Source organism: Myxine glutinosa, chromosome 10, assembly GCF_964187855.1.
Source record: "Myxine glutinosa chromosome 10, kmMyxGlut1.1, whole genome shotgun sequence".
Lineage (NCBI taxonomy): Eukaryota > Metazoa > Chordata > Myxini > Myxiniformes > Myxinidae > Myxine > Myxine glutinosa.
Genome location: NC_136270.1, coordinates 18,576,030 through 18,600,968, shown reverse-complemented (window position 1 = coordinate 18,600,968; position 24,939 = coordinate 18,576,030). Strand labels below are relative to the sequence as shown.

General features: G+C 50.3%; 1 protein-coding gene and 1 long non-coding RNA gene across 12 annotated transcripts in view; both read left to right on the top strand.

Annotated features, from left to right (window-relative positions):
• The window catches only part of SEH1L (SEH1 like nucleoporin), a 130,676-nt gene that overhangs the window by 8,443 nt on the left and 97,294 nt on the right, over window positions 1-24,939 (top strand). The window lies entirely within an intron of this gene.
• LOC144893996 (uncharacterized) lies at window positions 11,612-11,891 on the top strand. Its single transcript, XR_013624678.1, has 2 exons — window positions 11,612-11,739; window positions 11,847-11,891. It is a non-coding gene; the product is annotated as an uncharacterized LOC144893996 (long non-coding RNA).

Sequence of the window (24,939 nt, the reverse complement as noted above, 5' to 3'; positions counted from 1 at the left end):
TGTTTGGTTGTTCGTTTGCAAGCCATGGCGATACATGGCAAAAGTACCTGCACTGTCACTCTAAAACACAACCAAAAATACATCAATCAATGTATAAAGTTCAAGCCCCACCCGCCTGCGTTGGCCCCTGCAGTGTCGTGCAGTGTCTCGGGCGGTGCCTCTCCCACTGAATATGTGCAGTTTTATTTTTACATGACAGCTCTACAAGCTGCTTGGGTGTTCGTTTGCAAGCCATGGTGATACACGGCAAAATACCCGCACTGTCTCTGCATTGTTCCTCTGCTTAAAACAACCAAAAATACATTGATCGACGTACAAAGTTCAGGCCCTATCCACCTGCTTTGGGACCTGCGGTGTTGTGCTGTGCCTCAGACGGTGCCTCGCCCGCTGAAAATGTTTTGCAATTTTTGTTTTGCATGGCATTTCCCCTTTTTTGCACGGCACCCATCACGTTGACATAGATAGAAACATATATAAAGTAAATTAAGTATTCTTCAACTGTTTTCTTTGAGTACTTGAGTGCTTAAGTGGCTTAGCGAATGCTCTACAAACTTTGTTCTTTACAAGCTTCCATGGCAATACGGCAGTTCGGTTTTCTGTGGGACATCCCTGGAGTTAGGAAGGGAAAATAAATTGGAGGATTAGAATGAGTAAAGCAACGGAACAAGTGAACTATTGGTTCAAGAGAGAATCCAAAAATGTTTTTATTGACTACAAAGCAATGAATCCCCACACCATGGCAGGATGGCCGAGAGGTACGCACACTTGTTCTAAATGGTGTAGCCTGGGTTTGATTCCAGACTCCACTATAAACCACCATCCCAGTGTCTCACAGGCAGGGTGATTCATCAATGTGTGTGCCATCACTCGGGTTGACGTTAAACTGGGATTCACACCTGCCTGAACCTCTCCCCCCCCCCCTCTTCTCTTTCTCCTCTCTCCACCTCGCGCTCTCCCCCCCCCCTTCTCCCTCTCTCTCTCTCTCTCTCTCTCTCTCTCTCTCTCTCTCTCTCTCTCTCTCTCTCTCTCACCTCCTGCTGGCTGTTTGTGTGTTGGGCATGGCAAGATGGTGGCTGTGTGCACCTGCTCTGTTGTGGTGAGTCCTCAGTGTGGTTCTCTCCTCTCCTCTCCGGCCCTTGCCTCCCTCTCCGGCCCTTGCCTCCCTCTCCGGCCCTCGCCTCCCTCTACGGCTCTCGCCTCCCTCTCCTTTTCCATCCTGTGTGCTTTGGCGTTTTGTTTTCATCCTTTCTACACCTTTGTCTTCTCGAGAGAGAGAGGATTGAGAGCGGGCCCATTTTGGGTGCGGCCTACCAGCTTCGACGACGCTTTGTAAGCCCTTTTGTGCTTATAATGCACGTTTGTTATTTATTTTATTTCGATTTATTTAGGTTTGATACCTTCTTGTCCGGTTCGGACAAGTGAGGGGGGGGGGGGTGTTAATTCGCTGTTATGGTGAATACATGCTCTCGGTTAGAGGCGTTCAACAATTTAACAAGGAAGCATGCATTTGTGTGTGTTCCACCTGAAGGAACTGAATTATTGAATGTCCTGGAATCATCATTGGTGCATGGAGAACTACCATTAAGCTTTAGAATAGCGGTGCTGTCGCTGATTCCAAAGACTGGAGGTCTACGACAGATAAAGAATTGGCGGCTGGTCTCGTTATTATGTACAAAATATTGTCAAAAGTGTTGGCCAGTCGGTTGAAGACTAATCGGTGATCTAGTCCATCCTGATCAGAATTACTGCATCCCAAACAGATCTATTTGTGATATTTTTTTGATCAGGGATTTAATGGAGTGTGATTGCTTGGAAAAAGATTTTGGGATAATATTCCATGATTTGGAATATCCTTGGTGTTGGTTAACCAATATCCTTGGTTTAGTCCTTGGTGTTGGGCTAGCGGCTAGGGTGCCGGCTTAGGATCCTAGGATCCTGGGTTTGAATCCCAGTCAATCGCTGAATTAACACCAGGGGGGTTGACTCAGCCTGTCATCCTTCCGAGGTCGGCTAATTTGAGTACCAGTTCACTGGTAATTCCCTGCTTGTCGTTAAAGGCGGCAAAAAGGGTTGGCGTCAGGAAGGGCATCCGGCCGTAAAACATTGCTTCAAAAAGGGGACCGAAAAACAACAACAACCACAGTTCCCGAAAAAGGCCAACCCCCGCTTGCGGGGAAAAATGGCCTCTAAAGGTGGTTTTTATTTTATTTTTTATTCCATGATTTGGAAAGAGCTTTTGATCGTGTTGATCATGTTTTTTTGCATCGTTAGCTGGAAGCATGTGGCTTTGGTGCCAATTTTAGGGCTTACGTGACTCTATTGTACAACAATATATTTAGTTTATTTAAAATAAATAACTAACTCAGTTTTCCGGTACAGGTTCAAAGAGGGGTGAAACAAGGATGCCCGGTTTCTGGGTTATTATTCTCCTTGGTAATGGAATCACTTCTAATTTTATTTAGGAAAAATATTTCAGGAGTGACTATGACTATTTCAGGACTCCCCTGGAAGTCCTTCAGTAGTTGTATCGGCTTATGCAGATGATGCCTGTGTGGTTGTTAAGAATAAGAATGATATCTTTGCACTTGTCGAATGTTTAAATCTTTTTTTGCCTCGCTTCTTCTTTGAAGTGTAACTGGGACAAGAGTAAGGCCTTATGGATTCCCTGTCTCAAGAACAATCCACCTGGAACAGTGCTGGTACCACCTGTGCATCTACCAACGAAGTTAAAATGGGTGGAAGATGGAGTCAAATACCTTGGGGTTTTCCTGGGATCTCCACATTACATCCTCAGAAATTGGGACGGGATGGTTGAACACGTTAAAAAAAGATTGGGACTGTGGAATCGAGCTCTGCCACACCTTTCCTACAAAGACAGGGTTCTAGTGGTTAATAATTTAGTGGCTTCTTCTTTGTGGCATAGGTTTATCTGCCTTCAGCCGCCGGAGGCACTACAGAGTCTACTGGTGGATTTTTTTGGAGTGGTCACCATTGGTTACTACAAATGCTATCTGTAGCCCATTGGCTGAAGGTGGCCAAGGATTTGGTTGGTACCAATTTGGTACCATACAGCAGTTGATGTACTAAGAACGACTGCCAAGCCGTCTTCTGGCCTATCATATGTTGCGAAAAGCAAGCGGGCTCGGATACGGCCTTGAACTTTTCTTAATCCAACTCCAACATGTTGACACATTTCATCTACCATCATTCTATCAGAGCCTTCTGAACGCCTGGAAAAACCTTTCAACTAGTCGCCAGCAGGAAACCTATGCTACAAACATGTTTGTGGAAGAACCCCTTTTTTACAACCCGCTTTTTCCTGCAATTCCAAGAAGCCGAGACTTTTATCAACACTTTATTACAGCAGGCATAATCAAAGTGTTGGACCTCCACTATGATTCTGGTTGGGGGTGGAAGGCAGTGCAGGAGATAGCTGATATGACTGGAATATGGTCAAATAGAATAATTGGAAGAGTCTGAAAGGAAATAGTACAGAAAATAGTTCAACTTGGACTAAGATGGACCCAGGAAGTTTTGGTGACATCCAATGACTGGCGATTTCCTGGTTTATTGGGACAGCTTAGTCAGAGACTTGCCCCCAATTAGTGATGGACAAAACATTTTTCAGAAATGTAGTAGTGAAGACCTGTATTGTTTATGTACTACAGTTCTGCTTGGGAACGAACTCACCATCAAATGGAATGGCCAGGTGGAAAGGGTTAATGCTGGAAGGACTCCCATCTGAGCCTGCATGGGAATCGATGTGCAGTAAGCTGGTAAGCAAAAGGAAGGTGATCTTCAGTGGCGATTGATACACTGGATCATTCCGTCTAATAAATTAGTGAATCATTTTGCGCCTACATCTACGTGTGCCCATTCTGCGTTTGCACAGAGGATGTATTCCATGCTTACGTTGATTACGCAAGACTTGTGCCTTTATTTCAATGGCTTAACTACATGTCTGGAAAAATGAATATCACTTTTTCTCTGTGATCATTTATTTTTGGTTTCAACGATATGAAAGAACATGTACATATGTTGTTTTTGTTTTTTGTGGCCACGGTGAAAATGGCAATTTATTTATCGAGGAAAGAAAAACTGAAGGGAAAGCTGATTGGGCAATGCAATATCATGTTCTTTTTTAATGCCTTGATATCTGCAAGACTTAAACTTCAAGTTTGTTTTTCTGAAAGAAAGAAAAGGATTGATGAGTTTATGAACATTTGGTGTTTTGATGGGATCTGCATGGTGTATGAGAATGAATTAATGATATATATGTGTTGGTTCGTTTGGAATCAGTAGTGTGGGGTGGGGTCAGTTTTTGGTTTTTCTTTTTATTTCATTGTACGGTTTAAATTCCTTTCCTTTCCTGTTTTTTTCTTTTATTATTTTCTGTGCTTTTTCGATTATTGTGCTTGTATTGAATAGTATCTTCACCGACTGACAAACATGTATTTTTATATTTTTGTAATAAAAAGTCTAAAAAGTCTCTATCTCTATCGATCTCTCTCTCTCTCACACTCGCTCACACACTCACTCTCTCACACACTCACTCTCTCACACACTCACTCTCTCACACACTCACTCTCTCACACACTCACTCTCTCACACACTCACTCTCTCACACACTCACTCTCGCACACTCTCACCCTCTCGTGCACTCTCACTCTCCCTCACACTCTCTCACTCTCTCCCACTCTCTCTCACCCTCTCTCGCCTTCTCTCTCACCTTCTCTCTCGCCTTCTCTCTCTCACCTTCTCTCTCACACCTTCTCTCACACCTTCTCTCTCTCACCTTCTCTCTCACCTTCTCTCTCACCTTCTCTCTCACCTTCTCTCTCACCTTCTCTCTCCCTTCTCTCCCTTCTCTCTCTTTCTCACCCCTTCTCTCACCCCCTCTCTCTCTTTCTCACCCCCCCCCCTCTCTCACCCATTCTCTCACCCCTCTCTCCCTCTTTCTCACCCCCTCTCTCTCCCCCTCTCCCCCTCTCCTAGTATTCCCGGCAGCAAAGCAATGGGTGATATTTGCTAATAACAAATAATAGTAAGATGATCAAGGTCAAATAGAGGCAATATATAGGACTGAAAATTAACTAACCTTTCTGCGGTGAGCAAGGGGTGGGCTCCATAACTCGACCTCTTTTCTACACACAAATGAGCCTCTGATGGGCATCAATGGCATCTGATGCATTTTCTTATTAGCCCATCCCCTGCACAGTGGGATACTGGGTTTTTGTGTGTGTCTGTGTGTCGTGTCTCCGTCCGTCTTTGTCCAGGCCATAACATTTTTACCATTTCAGCTTTTGTCATCAAATTTTCAACAAACCTTTATTATGAGAATATGGAGAAAACGAATTAATAAATTTTACATTTTATTTTATTTTTTTCCTGCTGTTTTCCTCAACTTCAGTACAAAGTGGACGTGGACAGGCTTTAAATTTTGGGTTCATTTCTAGTTGAATTTGTCTTGTAAATGTTGATTAACATAATTTAATCTTTTTCACAATTATGCAATGTAAAACAACTTTGTGCAATCAACCAGGGAAGGCCCATGACACTCTATATGCAGAAACAGTTTCTCTCCATAATTCTAACATGGCATTCTATCTCCCTTCCTGTTTATGATAACTTATCTTGGCCGGCTTAATGAAACAAGAAAACAAAGTTCTTGAAAGACGACGGCAAAAGTTTAAAGCAATTTGTTTGGTTAACATGCACATACTACTGCCCGTCACATCACTACATGCAAAGGCCTACTTCTGCTTTTGGTATGAGTGTGTATTTGGTGAGTTTCACTTCATTTCAAGATGACGCACAAGTCCACTCTGAAGCCAAGAAATGTTACCGTGAACTGGAATAACAACACACGAGCTAATCAAGTTTGTACTTGAGATTAAAATGTAAAAGAAATACTTTTATTGATTGAAAGTAATCTTCCTGAAAAATTCCTTCTCTTATCTTTATAAACTCCAACATTGTGGCTGTCCATGTTTCCATAATCAGACTCTACTTCCTTTTTCTCATTTACATATTGTTTATTTTTGCCTGAAGGTCAATTGATGCACTTTCACATCTTGCTTTGGTTTTACAAAACAACGTGCTCCTGGCAGTTTCACTTGTGCTAGTTTCACTCTGAAAAATGTCTGTGGCTGGTGTTTTAAGTACATTTACTGAGCAGGACGTTGCCAGTGTTTTGGCCAGAGCTTCAAATACTATATATATATATATATATATATATATATATATATATATATATATATATATATATATATATATATATATATATATATATATATATATATATATATATATATATATATATCTTGTATATGTATGTATATATATATATATATATATATATATATATATATATATATATATATATATATATATATATATATATATGTATATATATATATATATATATATATATATATGTATATATATATATGTATATATATATATATGTATATATATATATGTATATATATATATGTATATATATATATGTATATATATATATGTATATATGTATATATATATATATATATATATATATATATAATGTATATATATATGTATATATATATATATATATGTATATTGTGGTGAAAATGTAAGTTGAACCCAGGTGTGACGCTCACTTAAACCACTGGGCGGTGTCTATAAGACCTCGGGACGTCCGCGACTCGAGGCCACTCCTGCGACTTTATACAATGACATGTAGAATTGAATGGTACGTACCCACTTATATTCTAGGCTTGCTGGCATTGACTGATACTAGGGCATGCCCGTACTATATCTATATCTAAAATTATATCCCCCCCCTCTATTTACATGAAATGGTTTGGTCCAAAGCGAACGGCTTGCGAGTACGGTGACAATCCCCCCCCCTCTATTTACATGAAATGGTTTGGTCCAAAGCGAACGGCTTGCGGAGTTTGGTAAAGAAATCGCCGTAGCGTGCACAAACGCGCAGGAAAGCGAAAGAATCGCAAATTAGTTTTAATTAGTTTTAAAACATAGTTTAACGCCAACATAGTTTGCCAACGTGAAATAAATGAATACGCTCTCAAATGTGCCGTCCGAGGCAGAGTCTGTTCGGCACGTTCGGCACACGTGATAGCTCGCTGCTCTCTGATTGGTTGAATCGTTTTTTGGACATAGCTCGGTAACTACTTGTCCGATTAATATGAAACCTTGAAAAGGCACATCCTCGGGTCCCCAGCAATATACCTGGCAAGTTTAAAGTATATCGGACCCGTGGTTGTCGAGAAACAGCGGTCACAGACAAACATACATACATACATACATACATACATACATACATACATACACACAGAGATTACTGGAATTATAGATAGATATCCAATCTTTCTCATATGATGCCTTGATCCTGACATATATGTTGCATGGTGTATTTTACAGGATGATGTTACGATCTAATTGAAATTAAACCTATCTATGGGACGAGTTGTGGATTTGGTTGATTTTCACAACACTTAATTTCAATTATGATCTTCGGAAATGGCGGGACACGAGTCTTGCGATGGCCGGATGAACGCAGATCACAGACGAGCGTTCCCGAAATTCTCCGCGCTCCTGCGAGGCCCACCTCGGAGAAGAATGACCGGCGGAGGACCCGTCGAGCTAGCTCCAGCTACGGAGCTCCGACTACTCTCGCCGCCGGTCTGCCTCAAAAGGACCGAATGCGATGGGGACCTCGCAAGCCTTTTGCGGGACCGCGTCGTCAAACGCGAACTGCTCTCCTGAGGCCCGAACGCCGGAGCAGGCATGACGGACTCCGGCAAGACGCCTGGAGAACGATGCTACTGGGCAACGTCCTGCGGCCGAAACCCCGTCGGAACGACGGACCCGCTTGGAGCCGACGGCCCGACCAACTGATTTGCGTGCCTCGGCCCGAGATGAGATGACCACGCGAGTGTTCACGACTCCCTTGACTGTCATGCCGCGCTCGGAAGCACCTCCACGCGCGAATCGCGCGCGCGGCACCCATCGCGTGCACTGCTCTGTGAGGCCTACGATTCCGATCGCTGCTCGGAATCACCTCCTCCTACGCGACGCCGCACGCTGCATCCGTCGCGTGCACTACTCTGTGCCCGACCGACCGCTGCTCGGAAGCACCTCCCCGCGCGAATCGCGCGCGCTGCACCCGTCGCGTGCACTACTCTGTGAGGCCTACGAGAGGCCTACGATTCCGATCGCTGCTCGGAATCACCTCCTCCTACACGCAGCCACGCTGCGCCCAATGCGGGCACCACTCTGCGAGGCCGGCGATTCCAATCGCTGCACGTCGGAATCACCTCCTCCCACGCGAAGCCACGCTGCGCCCAACGCGGGCACCACTCTGCGAGGCCGGCGATTCCAATCGCTGCACGTCGGAATCACCTCCTACGCGCGAGTCGCGCGCTGCCCCATCGCGGGCACAACCCGATCAATCGCTGCTCGGTGGAATCACCTCCTACGCGCAAATCGTGCACTGCGCCCTTCGCGGGCACCACTCTGCGAGGCCGGCGATTCTGATCGCGGCTCGTCGAAATCCCACCTACATGTGGCTACTCAACGAGGCCGGCGAACTCCGCTGCCCGGAATCGCCTCAATGGAGGCTCGCTTGGCACCATTCAAGGACTCGCCGCAGCACGGATGAGTTTCTAAGGACGTCGAGCGGGACCTTCATAGCCTTTCACGACACTCGGGCTTATGCTTATGATAGATGATCGTATACCATGTGTATTCTATATGACTAACTATGTCTAAAACTCCGGACAAAACACGGCCCGAAAGCTAAACAAACGAGACGCTACTTCAGGTCGTGATATGTATTCGATCCTTTGACCCAAAAGCTAACAAACGAGACGCTACTTCAGGGCGTGATATGTATTCGATCCTCTGACCCGAAAGCTAACAAACGAGACGCTACTTCAGGGCGTGATATGTATTCGATCCTTTGACCCGACAGCTAAACAAACGAGACGCTACTTCAGGTCGTGCAGTCTATCGCTGCCAAGCATGCTCACCCTCTCGACTCGGCGTGCTCGCCCTCTCGACTCGGCGTGCTCGCCCTCTCGACTCGGCGAAGCCGCACTGGTTCAACGGGCCGAGCTCAACTTTCGGTTTCCCTCGTACGCGGTGCGCCCTAGATAATACTTTTCACTCGTCGGCCGGGTTCGTATTCCGTACTCCGATCTCGAGCCCGCTCGAATGCTGCTGCCCAATGGACGCGAGACTTTAGATTTCGGAGTGCTACTTTACTCCGTCTGGGGATACCGCTCAGCTGGAACTCGCCATCAAACCCGCCCGCACGCGCCCGAAGCAATTGATGACGTCATCGACTAAATCACGCGTTTGCTTTACAGCGCCATTTAACTGTTTCCCGCGCTTGCGTCATCAGAGTTCGTCTACCTGGGTACCTCTACAGATAGCAGAAATACTCAATCTGACCGCCCCTGCCCGAAAGTGCGTGTCATAACGTGGCGGCCTTCGAGGGCGACTAGCCAACATCGAGGACTTATGCCGTTAATCGATAAGGCACGGGGCATTTGGGGGTGCACGGTGACCCCATGACACGGTGACATTGAGCGTTGCGCCCGACTCCCTCGTCTCCTGAGCAAGCCACGTGGGCACCGGCCCGCCGGATCGCCCTTGACTCTGGGCTTGTTGCTTCTAGGACAGGTCTCCTGGCTCGCCTCCACACATTTCGAGACTGCGAGACGCCTCGCCCGGCCGCTGCCTGATTGCGTTCCCTCTGACCCAGACTGTGAAGGTCGCTCGACTTCGGTGCGCGGTGCGCGGCTGTTAGCTCACACTTCACGAGGGGGGGGGGGGGGATGGATGAGTGAGGGGGTGAGATGATGGTCCATCCATCCGGGCCATCCTCTTGGATGTCGATCCATCCATCCGGGCCATCCTCTTGGATGTCGATCCATCCATCCGGGCCATCCTCTTGGATGTCGATCCATCCATCCGGGCCATCCTCTTGGATGTCGATCCATCCATCCGGGCCATCCTCTTGGATGTCGATCCATCCATCCGGGCCATCCTCTTGGATGTCGATCCATCCATCCGGGCCATCCTCTTGGATGTCGATCCATCCATCCGGGCCATCCTCTTGGATGTCGATCCATCCGGGACGTTTTCCATTTCTCGATCTCGACGTTTTCTCTCCGGGACAATCCCTCCGGGACGGTAGCCGGTATAGCCGGTATCGCCGCGTAGTCAATAGGACGGGCCATGGATACAATCCATCCGGGACGTCTCTCGGTAGCCGGTACGGCCGAACGGGCCATGGATGGACAATCCATCCGGGACGTTCTCTCGGTAGCCGGTAGCCGGTATAGCCGATCTTCTCCGATCCTCTGCGCGCTGTGCTGCAGGTCAGGAGATTCTGCGCGCTTCGCTGGGAAGGCGCATTTCGGTCGTTTTGTGCGTCGTCGTAATCTGCCATGCCGGTCGTTCGGGCAGTCTTCGGAGGGCACTCGTGGCAAACGTTTTGCTTGAAACTATTTGCCGGAGCTTGTAATTCGTACGCGCTGCCGTCAGAGAGCGCTCGAGTCTCGTGATTTCAAAACGGGGGACTCCGGGGTATCGCGTAACTCTCGTTATGGCTCTCGTCGGTTCTCTCCCTCGGCAATTCCATGACATGGATGTAATGTGGATCGACCATGTACCCTTGGGAGCCAAGGCAGGTACAGACTTACTGTAATGGACTTACTAAAATGGCCTCCTGTCATGTAATCTTACTTACTGTTACAACTCCTAGGCCGGTACAGACTTACTGTAATTGACTTACACTGTCATGGCCTCCTGTCATGTAATCTTACTTACTGTTACAGCTTACTGTAAAGAGGCTTACTGATTTACACATCTTCCACATCGACACATCTTCCTGTAATGTGTTGCCTTGCGACGAATAGACATGGCTTACTGATTTACACATCTTCCACATCGACACATCTGCCTGAAATGCGTTGCATTGCGACGAATGGACATTCGCTCTTCGACAAGGTACACCCTACGTGCAAGGTACACTTTATGTAATGAGTTGCATATCGAAAAGGTACACCTTATCCAGCACATAGGCCTGTGAGACTAGACTATTGTGACCCACAGGCTCATCGTCTGCCAGTATCGGACATGTTTGCTAACCAGGCTATGAGTGCGCCTAGAGAACATCTGCCGTCCCTCCCTTCGCCTGATACACCCCTGCCTGAAGCGGTGAGGGCACTGAGGTGCCCCTCCGACACCTGCCTCCAGCGGCTACTCCGAAGCAGGGGACTCCGGATTTGGGGACGTCGTACCCGGTAGTTTCCGAACCTGTGCTGGCAGGGTAATTCGCCACACTGACCTCTACGGATGGACCGACTGACCTGTACTACTGATAATGGATTTGTTTCGTATAGCGCTTTCCAGGAAGCCCTAAAGACGCTTTGACAGTGTGCGAAACATAACACAATGGCGCAAAGACAAGAATCAATAGGGATATTTCTTTGACACCCTAATAATGATACAATGACTTCCTCTACCCATTAATGCTGACTCGCGCTCGCTTCCTGCCTAGTGGCAGCATAGTTCTAACGGCGGGGAGAATGTGGTGAAAATGTAAGTTGAACCCAGGTGTGACGCTCACTTAAACCACTGGGCGGTGTCTATAAGACCTCAGGACGTCCGCGACTCGAGGCCACTCCTGCGACTTTATACAATGACATGTAGAATTGAATGGTACGTACCCACTTATATTCTAGGCTTGCTGGCATTGACTGATATATCCAATCTTTCTCATATGATGCCTTGATCCTGACATATATGTTGCATGGTGTATTTTACAGGATGATGTTACGATCTAATTGAAATTAAACCTATCTATGGGACGAGTTGTGGATTTGGTTGATTTTCACAATATGTATATATATATATATGTATATATATTGTTACAGACGCGGTTGTGGATGTTAGTTTACCGAGCGGTTTGGTATGACCGCGTCTGCACAGTTTACCCGATTATACTCGAACGTTGGCCGAGTCGCGCTACGCTAAATCAATTGAGGAAAGGACACAACGGCTGGATTAAATGACACGACACCAGGGGTACAGTTCTCAAGACCTCCGGAGGAGGTTATAATATTGCGGAACGTTAGATTACAAGGACAAGAGAGACAGCATAGTAAGGTAGGCACTTAATCACGGTCTTATAGTAGCCCCGACAGACGACAGATAAACAGGACAAAACTGACTCACACGGGGATTGATGGCAAGGAAGGGCAGGTAGTCGAGGCTCAAGGTGCACTCTTGGCTCAGGGGCAGAATCGACCCGGTCCGGTCCAGAGATGCGGGAGGTCTCTCTCAGCGCTAGAAGGTGACGTTCTTTCTCCAAGCTGGGGGCGCCTCTTACGTCACGTCCGGTAAGTGGCTGCGTATATCCGGCGGGGAGTGACACGCCTTCGGCTCGTTAGCTCCGCCCCAGATGGAATCGGCCCGTTGCTTCTTATTGGGTGCGGGGGTTACCGGGCTCCGCCCTTGACGAGGAGCTGACAGCCAGCCCCTTCGTGGTAACCCCGTGGACGCACATGGCAATGGCGGCTAACCAAGCCGGTGTGAGGACGCACACTCCCCGCACCGCGGCCGCGCCGCCCCCGCTGTGGTTGTAGTTGTTGTTGTTATTGTTTCATGAGGAAGATGGGAGGAGGTATGGGGAGGTCCTAAACTCACTACTGGTGCCATACAATCACATTCTGGTGCAACGAAGAGTCAGAATTAATGGAAACGAGTCCTTAACTGACATAGACTAAGAATAACTAGCAAGATGTCCGAAAGTTGTCTACGTGAGATGTGGTGGACCTGGGCACGACATTTAATGGGGGAAGAAGGGGAAGGTCGGTTCTACAGAGTGTTGTTTACAGACAATGGGACTAGGGAATGGGGGATTGGGGATAGTTGGGGAGTAATGGGGAAATAGGGGAATATTTACAAGCGGATATGGAGGCCAAATCCCATATCCGCAACATTGCACCCTTCTCTACCCTCGGGGCGTCCCGACCCGATAAATTTTTACCTATTTTAGTGTGGCACTCAGATGTAGTTCCCTCTACTATTAACTCTACCCTGAGTGCGACAGTTTTGCAGATATTCACAAATGAGTAAATATGTCCCCCTGCGACGTTGCACCCTTCTCCTCACAGAAACACACCCACAGGATAACCGAATCGCGGAAAGAATTCGCAAACTAAACATACAGCCGGTAGGGAGCATTATTTACAAGACTACGCTGATATTTACACTACGATCCAGGACCTGTTTTTGGAGGAACACATGCAGATGTTATGCATAGAGAGAGCACGCATGCCAGCATCGATACACCAACCCACGAGTGCTCTGTGGCCTTACGGCCTTTAATAATGTGCAGAGCACCCCTTCCAAGCACCAAAAGCACCACCCCATCACACAGTCAGCACCATCCGGTGCACCAATAAAATGTTTAATGATCATGGTGTGGTGTCGCAGCCGGCCGATGTTCTGCCGCTGGTCTTGCCTTCGTGTGGTGCACTTGGCCTTCGTACTTCTTTCAAAAATAAAGAAAGGCGCCAACCGCGTCCATTTCTTTATTGTGGCCGTCAGGGGGCCAACTATAAGTGGTTCACCTGTATGGCATAGGTGCCACGTTGACCCATAGGTCCATCCACGGGTGGTGCTTGGCCGCAAAAGAACTGCGGTCCATTGTGGGTGGCCACCAAAATTGCGGTCCATATGGTGTATCGATCCAGGCAGCAAGCAGCGAAAGTGCAGGCCCACAACTGCGGAGCCAGCACCTCTCTCTCCTCTCTCTCTGCCCCAAAGCCAGATCCTCGGAGGTGGGAGACAAAAGAAGCAGACAAGTGAGTAAGGTGGTAAGGGCGCAAAAGTGCACGCAATGTAAGGTAATGCACACTGGGGGCACATGGGAACCAGGTGAGACGGGTACGTTCCTACCGTACGCCCCCCCCCCCCCCCCACCAGGTAACCTACATTGCCCCTCCCTTACCCCTTACTGTATCCACAAAACACAACACTACCCATAAACATCTACTTTACAAATCAACAAACGTCCCTACTGTCTTCCCCGTTCCTCCCATATACCAAATTCGTCTTCTCTCCCTCCTAACCAATCAAATTTGCCATTTTCAACTCTCATCAAAATTTGCCATCTCCAACTCAACATCATAATTTGCTATCACCAATTCATCATCAGTCCCTCCTAGGGAGGGAGAGATGGAATCACCCCAATGTCTCATCCACGTCGTGATGCGTCTCACCAATCCACACAGCAATTCTCATTTCCTGCACACAGAACAAAGAAAACACAGGTGTGGAGTCATCATCATCACCACAGGTAAGTGGCTGCGTATGGTGCGACAGGTTCATCAATCCTAACTATTTCCTAAATGACTTTAACAACTTTACATTACCCGGGGTCTTTCCCTGCCAATCCATTGGCCAACTTACACTATGGGTTCTAAAAACCAATTCCCATTGACCAAACTGTGGTGCTTTTCAATTTGGGGTCTCACTCCCCCGATTCATCTCCCGGTGCCCTCGCACAATTTTGGGCCGCGACGTGTACCTCTCCCAGCGGGTCTACCCACCTGCACACCTCCACCACTGCAGTTGCCTCCGAGCTTATAGTCCTTGAGCCAGACCAAAAGTAATGTTCCGGCGGGGGGAGTAATTCTCATTATGATTTTCCATTAGACCAATGTCTCAAGTGTCAGAAAAGGTGTGATGGACATCTGAGAACGGTAGCTTAGTGCCCGGATGGACGCCATCTTTGAAACCACCCAGCTCGAAAATGCCCATTTGGTGGGGTACATTGTTGCACGTGTATCTGGACTTCTATACTAGCTATCGATGTGCGGTTGACGACTAAATATACGTCCGATGTGTACCGTCTAAATAAAAAATAATATGAAGCATTTTGTTTTAGATTAATTATTATAAAAATCAATTATCGAAAAAAAATCATATATTTTTCAATATTTTATTATTAGACTTGTACTTTTTTTAGTGAAACAACACTGGTATGATTTTCCAAATTATGCATTGTGCTACACCGTTTATCTGTCTATAAAAATAACTCAAAAACTAAAACATATTGTTGCGAATATGGAATTTGACCTCCATATCCGCTTGTAAATATTCCCCTATCTTCTCCGATACTCCCCAACTCTCCCCTTACCCCATTCCCTAGTCCCATTGTCTGTAAACAACACCCATTAGAGCCGATCTTCCCCTTCATTCCCCCATTAAATGTCGTGCCCAGGTCCCCCGCACCACACGGAGACAATTATAGGACATCTTGCTAGTTATTCTTAATCTATGTCAGTTAAGGACTTGTTTCCATTAATTATGACTCTTCGTTGCACCAGAATGTGATTATATGGCACCTGTTAGGAAGTTTAGGACCTCCCCATACCTCTCCGCATCTCTTCCCCATGAAGAAGCGCCAACTACAACAACAACAACAAAAGAGGGGGGCGGCGCGGTGACGGCATGGGGAGTGGGCGTCCTCACTCCGGCTCGGTTGGCCGCCATTGAACATGTGCTCGACGGGGTTACCCAGAAGGGGGCTCCCTGTCGGCCCCTCGTCAAGGGCGGAGCCGGTAACCCCCGCACCCAATGAGAAGCCATGGGCCGATGCCATATGGGGCGGAGCTAACGAGCGAGGGCGTCACTCCCCGCCGGATATACGCGGCCCCGCGCCGGACGTGACGTCAGATGCGCCCCGAGCTTGAGACGACAAGACGCCACCCTCCCGAGCGCTGAGCGACCTCCCCGGCATCTCCACCAAAGTCGCGACCCACGAGCGCTGAGCGACCTCCCCGCATCTGCTGGACACCACCGTACGCGATTCTGTCCCTGAGCCAGGTGCACCTGAGCCATCGACTGCCGCTTTCCTGGCCATCAAACCCCGTGTGAGTGAGCCTTGTCCCGTTTATCTGTGGTCTGTCTAGGGTTAATATAAGAGTGTGTTTAAGTGCCCACCTTCCTATGTTTCCCTCTTGTCCCTGTAATCTAACCTTTTCCGCCTTAATATAACCTCCTCCGGAGGTCTTGAGAACTGAACCCCTGGTGTCGTATTGTGTGATTGTAATCCAGCCGTGTGTCTTCTTTTTCTTTCCTATTGAGCCAGCATAGCGCGGCTTCGTCGACGTTCGAGTACAATCGGGTAACTTGTACGGATACGGCGGCCATCCCGCTCGGCCCACCATACCATCAAAGTCGTATCTGTAACAATTGGTGTCGGGAGTGAGATTCGAGGCCCGACCAAATTTTGAAGAAAAAAAAAAACGAATAGAGGAAAAAAAAAAAAATTTGGTCAAAATTTGGAGCGGCCGAAATTTGTTTTGTTTTACGAAACTCGAATTTTGCAAGTCGCGCTATGGCGGATCAAGACGGCTGGGGTCCGGTAGGGGAGAGTGAGGTAGGGTCGATCCAGGACCAAAATGAGGGACAGGAGGAGAGCGAAGCAGTGAGGGCGGCAGGTTCGCAAAATAGCGCCGTCACGCACGAAGTAGCAGACGCGCGAAATGGCGCCTCGCACATAGCTACGTCGGCCGCACCCGCTGCACAAGTGGGAGGGATGGCCCAGATGCAGGTCCTCATGGAGCAATTTATGGCGCAAATGCAGGCGTCCCTCAAACTGCAGAGTAACCAATTGGGGGTAATGGGGAACCGGATGGATGCTCAGGGTGAGCGATTGGAGGGCCAAATGGGGGCCAATAGCCAACGGTTAGAACAAAGAATGGGGTCCAATAGCGAGAAATTGAGGGAGGACATGGGGGCGCAGATCGGGGGGTTAGGGAGTAGAATAGAGGGATTAGACAAGAAATTAGAGGGGTTAGACAATGGGATAGAAGGGGTGAAACATGGGTTAATGGGGGTAGAAAACAGAATGGCCGCTCAAGAGAATCAAATGGAAGGGATGCAAAAGGGGTTAGAGGGGGTAGAAAATAGAATGGCTGCCCAGGAGAATCAGATAGAGGGAGTGAAAAATGGGTTAGAGGGGTTAGAAAACAGTATGGAAGGCAAATTGAGGGACATGAGGGACCAAGCGGAAAGGGAAGTTAAACAAATGGAGCAGCAGATAGAGGGGGTCAGAATGGGGGTAGAAACCAAACTGGATGCTCACAGGGAGGAAATGGAGCAGATGAGGGTGGCATCTGGGCAGGAGATGCAAGTGATGGGAGAGGAGATCAGAAGAGGAGTGAGTGAGGAGGTCGGAGGAGTGCGCGAGGAGGTGAGGCACTGTAAGGAGCGCATGGAGAAAGAGGTGAGAAAGGGGACTGTAAAATTGCAAGGTGGTATAGAGGAGTTGACGCTGGGAGTAGAACAACTGACAGTGGGACAAAAGGAGTTGGGGGACCAGGTAAAGAAGAACACAGCGGTAATAGAGGGTTTAAAATCGACACAGAAGGAGATGAAAAAGGACGTAGGGGTAATTAAAAAAGAGTGTCAGACGGTACATGAGGACCTGACGAGGAAAATGGACAAGGTGGTAGAGGTAATGGAGGTTAAAGAGCGGGAGGTGCGGGAGCACATAGAAAAAAATAAAGTGGAGTTAGAGGAAGAACTTAAAGGGGCGCACGAAGAGATGAAGGAGATGAAGCAAAAATTAGAAGAAGTGGAAGAAGGGGTGAGCGAAATTAAAAAGCGACGGAGAGAGGATAAGAAAGAGATAAAAGAGGAGGTAAAAGAATTGGTCCAGAGTCTGTGTTCGGATCGTGATGATGTGCTCATTAACCGGATGAGGGATTCGCAGGTGATGGAGGAGAAGCGAAGAGAAAGAGGACCCGGTGTAAGTGGTGACCAATATGGTCGTGCGTATGATGCGCCAGGTGATTTAATAAGCTTGGGGGTCGAGATAGACCCGGATGTTCGTGAGAGGCCAAGAGTGAGGTGTATGGCTGGTCCGGAGGGTATGGAACGAGAGGTGCGAGGTGTGGGTGAGCAAGGTTGTGGTGGTGGTGGTATGGAATGGGTAGCGGGTTGCGGAGGTGTGACCCATGCATCGACACCAACAGGGGTAGTTGTTGGAGGGACCGGGGAGGCACGAGAGCCCCTTGGGGGTAGTGTACTGTGGGGGCCCGGCCGGTTCGGCCCCGCGCTGACCCCGCAAGGGGCGACGCACGGGGTCCGGCAGGCGGGCAACGACTCACATACGAGGTGGTCCCACAAGGTCCCACTCGCGCCGTATGACGGCAAGAGTGATCTACGCGCGTACCTGGCGCAGTTCGACTGTGTGTGTAAGGGCAACGGTTGGGGTGAGGACGAAGGTGGAGTACACCTGGTGGCCGCATTGCGCGGCGCGGCGGCGGAGGTGCTGACGGCATTACCAGCGGGTGCTCTCACCCTGCCAGCCCTCCGCGACGCCCTAATTAATCGATTCGGCATAGAACAGCAGAGCGAGCTTGTTAAAGCTCAGCTCGCGCTGCGAAAACGCAAGCCCCAGGAAGCCATCGGGGAACTTGCCCACGACATTCGCCGCGCAGTGGGGATCGCACATGCTAGCATGGCAGCGGATTCCCGGGAAAGCCTGGCGCTGGACCATTTTATCCAGGCCCTCCCGGATATTGAGCTCCGGCAACAGCTCGCCATGTGGCGCCCGCAGACTCTGAGCCAGGCGGCTGACGCTGCGGCCCGTTGGGAAGCAGCGAGGCCCCTGGCCCGAGGGGGCGAGCGTCTGGCAATGGCGGTCCGCCAGGTGGGACCCCCGATGGAGGGCGGACCCCTTAGGGGACCCGCCCCCGACGTGGGTCCTGACCTGGCGGGCATGGTCCGGAGGCTGGTGGACCAGCGCCTGGCGGGACCTGGACCATGGCAGGCGGCCACGGAGGTGGCCCGCGGTGGACCACGAGCGGGTAATCCAATTCGGACCTACAGGGGGGGGAATTTGGAATTCCGGAGGCAAGCACCTTATCAGGTGAGGTGCTATACCTGCAACCGCCTGGGTCACCTGGCGCGGCACTGTCGAAACGCGCGCCGGGATGATCCCCGGCAGTTGAGGTCCTCAACTCCGCCCAGGGGGGAGCGGGTTAGCCGACCCCAGACACCCCCCCGCCAGACCCCGGGAAACTAGAAGGTGTCGGGCACGTAGGGCGGTGTTCGACAGCAGCGGATGGAGGAGAGCCCTCATTGACGCGACAGGTCATTTATTGTGGCCAAATTGGAACCGGTAGCCTGACAATTAGATGCAAAATTGCCGGCGTGGGGGTAGACGCCGTAGTGGACACAGGAGCTAGCGCCACGATCATCAGCCCTGTGGTCCTTGATTCGAGCGCAGGTGGCTGGGATAAGATCCAGCGCCTGCAAAATTATAGTTTGCAGCTTGCTACCGGGGTAACGGCCCCGATCATAGGGCGTGGTTCTGTGACCCTCAAGTTAGGGTCGGTAAGGAGGGAGATAGATGTTTGGGTGGCGGAGGTGTGCGACCCATGTTTAATAGGGTTGGACCTGTTGACTGCCAGCGGTTGTAAAATCGACTTGTGCCGGGGGATCCTGCAGGTGGGAGTAGAAGAGCTGCCGTTAGGGGGAGTGAGCACGGCCGAGAGAGCGGAGCTGGAGGCTTCCGAGGCCGTGACCATCCCCCCAAGGGCCGAGGCGATAGTGCCGGCCCGGTGGGCAGCTCGCCCAACATGGCAGGAGTCCTGCGGCCTGGTCGAACCGGTGGCAGCGCAGTCCATACCGGGTTTAATCGTGGGCCGCACCCTTGTAAAAACGGACGGACCGGTAGTGGCCGTCCGAGTAGTAAATGTGAGTACAGAACCACGCACTATAGTAAGGGGCACGAGGGTAGCTGGCTGCACCCCAGTTGAGGAAGTCGCGACAGTGAGGGGCGAGAACGTCCAGCCGAGCCGACCCCGGGGGGAGCCTTCAATAACAAGTAGGAATTGGCCCGATCCCATTTGCGAGATGGTAAATCGTAGTAGCGTAGAGTTGGGAGGTACCCAGAGGGAGGCCTTACACAAACTGGTTGGGTCCCATTTGGACCTCTTCTCCCTGTCCACCGAGGATATTGGACGTACGGGCCTGGTGAAACATCAGATCCACACCGGTGAGGCCCGGCCTATTCGTCAGGCCGCCCGACGGCTCCCTTGGAGCAAGAGGGCGGAAGCTGACGAGCAGGTTGCAAAAATGCTCGACGCAGGTGTGATCGAGCCCTCGGGAAGTCCTTGGATGTCACCTGTTGTGCTGGTCAAAAAGAAGGATGGGACCACGCGGTTCTGCGTGGACTATCGCCAGCTAAACAACGTGACACTCAAGGACTCATATCCCCTGCCAAGGATTGATGACACCCTCGATGCCGTTGCGGGCTCAAATTGGTTCACAACTTTGGACCTCAAGAGTGGGTATTGGCAGGTGGAGATGGATAGGGCAGGGAAGGAGAAAACGGCATTTTCCACAGGTAAGGGACTGTATCAGTTTACTGTGATGCCGTTTGGTTTGTGTAACGCCCCCGCCACCTTTGAGAGATTGATGGAGCATGTACTAGGCGGCATGCCATGGCAATCATGCCTGGTGTACCTGGATGACGTCCTGGTACATGCCCAAACGTTCCCCCAGGCACTAGCTAATTTGGACCAGGTGTTCGGGTGCCTCAGACAGGCAGGGTTGAAGCTGAACCCGAGTAAGTGCACTTTGTTTGCAAGAGAGGTGGCCTATCTAGGTCACGTGATTGGCCGCGAGGGGGTAAAAACAGACCCAGACAAAATTAAAGCGGTAGAGGAGTGGCCCGCACCACGTACCATCAAAGAGGTGCGGGGATTTTTGGGACTCTGCTCCTACTACCGGCGCTTTGTGGCGAAATTTGCGGAGTTGGCCCGTCCCCTCCACCGGCTTACTGAGAAGGGGACGCGATTTAATTGGACACGGGAGTGCCACGAGGCCTTCCAAAAATTGAAGGGGTGTCTAACATCCGCACCCCTTCTAGCTTACCCCACTAGTGACGGGACATTTACCCTGGACACGGATGCGAGCCAGGAAGGATTGGGCGCAGTTTTGTCTCAGACACAGGAGGGCGTGGAGAGAGTGATTGGTTATTATAGTCGGGCCTTAAGTAGGCCCGAGAGAAATTATTGCGTCACTCGCAAAGAGTTATTGGCTATGCTGGCTGCCATGAACCATTTCCACCCGTACTTGTACGGGCGGAAATTTTTGGTTAGAACTGACCATTCCTCCTTGCAATGGCTCCTTCGGTTCAAGGAACCGGAGGGCCAAATTGCAAGGTGGTTGGAAAAGTTGCAGCAGTACGATTTTGATGTGGCCCATAGGGCCGGGAAGGCCCATGGTAATGCGGACGCACTCTCTCGGCGTCCTTGTCTGGGGGAAAACTGTAAATTTTGTGCGAGACACGAGGAGAGGGAGCAATTGGGCGATTCCGCCCCGATTCTCGTCGTCCGGGCAACCCGGGTGAGAGGGCCAATTTTGCCACTAACCGCGGACGAGGAATTTGGAGAGTTGGCTTGGAGCACGGCCCAGCAGGAGGATCCTGTTCTGGGGCCGGTGTTCCAATGGGTCAAATTGGGGCAAAGACCAAAGGGGGAAGAGGTCACCCCCCTCGGGGCACAAACAAAGGCATATTGGGCTCAGTGGCAGACCCTGGAATTGAAAGGCAACATCTTGTATCGCAAGTGGGTGGAGGTTCCCTCTGATCGAACTTCCTGGCTGGTGATAGTCCCTGACAAATTCAAGAACGTCATATTGCAACAGGTGCATGGTACCCGCTCCGGCGGCCATTTGGGCAGGACAAAGACAATATCTCGGGTCCGCCGGAGGTTCTATTGGGTGAATATGGGGCGCGACATACAGGACTGGTGTCGGAGATGCGACGCCTGTTCTGCCAAAAAGGGACCAGCACGGAGGATGAGGGCCCCCCTTCAATTACATCAGGTGGGGGCCCCCCTTGAGCGGGTGGCTATGGATATTCTAGGACCGCTGCCCCGCACCCGCCAAGGTAATAAGTATATCCTCGTTGTGATGGACTACTTCACCAAGTGGCCGGAGGCCTACGCCCTCCCCAACCAAGAAGCAGGGGTGGTAGCGCAGGCCTTCGTGGAAGGATTTGTGTGCCGGCATGGGATTCCACAGGAGTTGCACACCGACCAGGGACGAAATTTTGAGAGCAAATTACTAAAAGATGTGTGTAGTCTCCTGTCAATTCGAAAAACCAGGACAACGCCTTTAAGACCTCAATCTGACGGGATGGTGGAAAGATTCAACCGAACTTTAATCCAACAACTGGCACTGTTCACCACCACCCGTCAGGATGACTGGGACGAACATCTCCCTTATTTGCTTATGGCCTACCGGACCAGCCAGCACGGGGCCACCGCATGCAGTCCAGCGTTGCTTATGTATGGGCGGGAGTTACGGGCTCCCGCCGACTTGCTGTGCGGTCCCGTGCCAGACACAGTGGTTAACCCGCCGAGGGAGGGGTACGCACGTCACCTAGAGGAAGGCATGGAGCTAGTCCATGCCTTCGCCCGCCGCCAACTCCATCTGGCGGGGGAAAAGATGAAGCGCAGGTACGACGACCGGAGCCAGGGGAGTCAATACGCTCCGGGGACGAAGATTTGGTTCTTTAATCCCCGGAGGCGGAAGGGAAGGTGCCCAAAACTCACCTCCCCCTGGCAAGGCCCAGGAGTCGTCCTGTCGCAAATCTGTGACGTGGTCTTTAAGATCAAAATGGGGCCACGAGCCCTCCCTCGGATCGTCCACGCCGACCGGATAAGACCTTACACCGGCGAGCAGGCGCCCCCGTGGATTGCCTCGGCTTTAGATGCCGAGGCGGGACCCAGTACCTCTGAATAAGGGGGGCTTACTAGTGCCAGAGGACTGGGGGATTGAGGAGCGATAGGCCCGGTGGGAGAGGGTGGCATCCCTGCCACCTTTCCCATAGTGGGGCAAATGCGCTATAGCTTATGGGGTGTATGGCAGTGAAAACTAGCCCGGGTGGGTTAGGATATGGTGTGTAGGGATCTAGAGAAGATGACCTTAGGTAACGTTAAGGTTAGTTAGTGACTGATACCTGTAGTGGGGACGCAGGTAGATTAGTATGGATGATAATGACGTGGGAGCGCAATAGTTTAAAGGGACGACTGGGAAGCGCAAAGTTCAGAAGGGAGTAGTTAGCTGAGATGGTGCCGTGTGTGTGTGAGAATTGAACAGGTGTGATTGCACAGGTGTGCAACTGGACAGGTGTGTGGAGCAGTGTATGAGTAGTGAGTGTTGTGGATCAGCGCGAATGCGCTTGGGGAGAGAAGGGTGCAGGTGGCACCAGGTGTGAGAGCACAGGTGTGCAGGTACAGGTGTGTGGAGAGAGTTGGAGTGAGTGGTACGGAGTGGTGTGCATGGTGCGAAGGTGTGGATGGGGGAAGAGTGGACCCCTTTCACGAGCACCCGGGGCGGGTAGTGTAAGTGTTAGGTAGAGGGTGCAGGTAAATTGTGGTTGGATATTGGCATTTGTGGTGCGGTTGCAGAATGGTGTTGTGAATGGGTGCATTAGTGTTGTGGAAATGGCTGGGCGTGTAGCCTGTTAGTGTGTGTAGTTGGTTGGGCACTCCACCACTGTGAGGATGTCGGCCAGGTGAGGCCGCAGGTGGGCTCTGGGAGCCGGTAGTTGTGAGTGGGTGCCTGAGGATCCCGGGTGTGGATCGGGCAGCCCAGTGCCAGAGAGGGCACGGAGTGGGGAGAGAGCCAGAGGGCCTTCCCCAGGTAGTTAGGTTAGGGTGAGGAGCAGGTAAGCTCGGAGGCAACTGCAGTGGTGGAGGTGTGCAGGTGGGTAGACCCACTGGGAGAGGTACACGCCGCAGCCCAGAAATTGTGCGAGGGCACCGGGAGATGAATCGGGGGAGTGAGACCCCAAATTGAAGAGCACCACAGTTTGGCCAATGGGAATTGGTTTTTAGAACCCATAGTGTAAGAGGGCCAATGGTTTGGCAGGGAAAGACCCCGGGTAGTGTAAAGTTGTTAAAGTCATTTAGGAGATAGTTAGGATTGATGAACCTGTCGCACCATACGCAGCCACTTGCCTGTGGTGATGATGATGACTCCACACCTGTGTTTTCTTTGTGTGTTGCAGGAAATGAGATTGCTGTGAGGATTTGTGAGACGCATCACGACGTGGATGAGACATTGGGGTGATTCCATCTCTCCCTCCCTAGGAGGGACTGATGATGAATTGGTGATGGCAAATTTTGATGTTGAGTTGAAAATGGCAAATTTTGATGAGAGTTGAAAATGGCAAATTTGATTGGTTAGGAGGGAGAGAAGACGAATTTGGTATATGGGAGGAACGGGGAAGACAGTAGGGATGTTTGTGGATTTGTAAAGTAGATGTTTATGGGTAGTGTTGTGTTTTGTTGATACAGTAAGGGGTAAGGGAGGGGCCATGTAGGTTACCTGGTGGGGGGGGGCGTACGATAGGAACGTACCTGTCTCACCTGGTTCCCATGTGCCCCCAGTGTGCATTACCTTATATTGCGTGCACTTTTGCGCCCTTACCACCTTACTCACTTGTTTCTTCTTTTGTCTCCCACCTCCGAGGATCTGGCTTTGGGGTAGAGAGAGAGGAGAGAGAGGTGCTGGCTACGCAGTTGTGGGCCTGCACTTTCGCTGCTTGTTGCCTGGATCGATACACCATATGGACCGCAATGTTGGTGGCCACCCACAATGGACCGTAGTTCTTTTGCGGCCAAGCACCACCCGGGGATGGACCTATGGGTCAACGTGGCACCTATGCCATACAGGTGAACCACTTTTAGTTACCACCAAGTGCACCACACGAAGAGCAAGAGACACCTGCAGGGTTAGGGGTTGTCGCATTTATTTTTAATCATTGAACAATGGTGACTGCACCGATTGGTGGTGGGGTGGTGCTTTTGATGCTCGGGA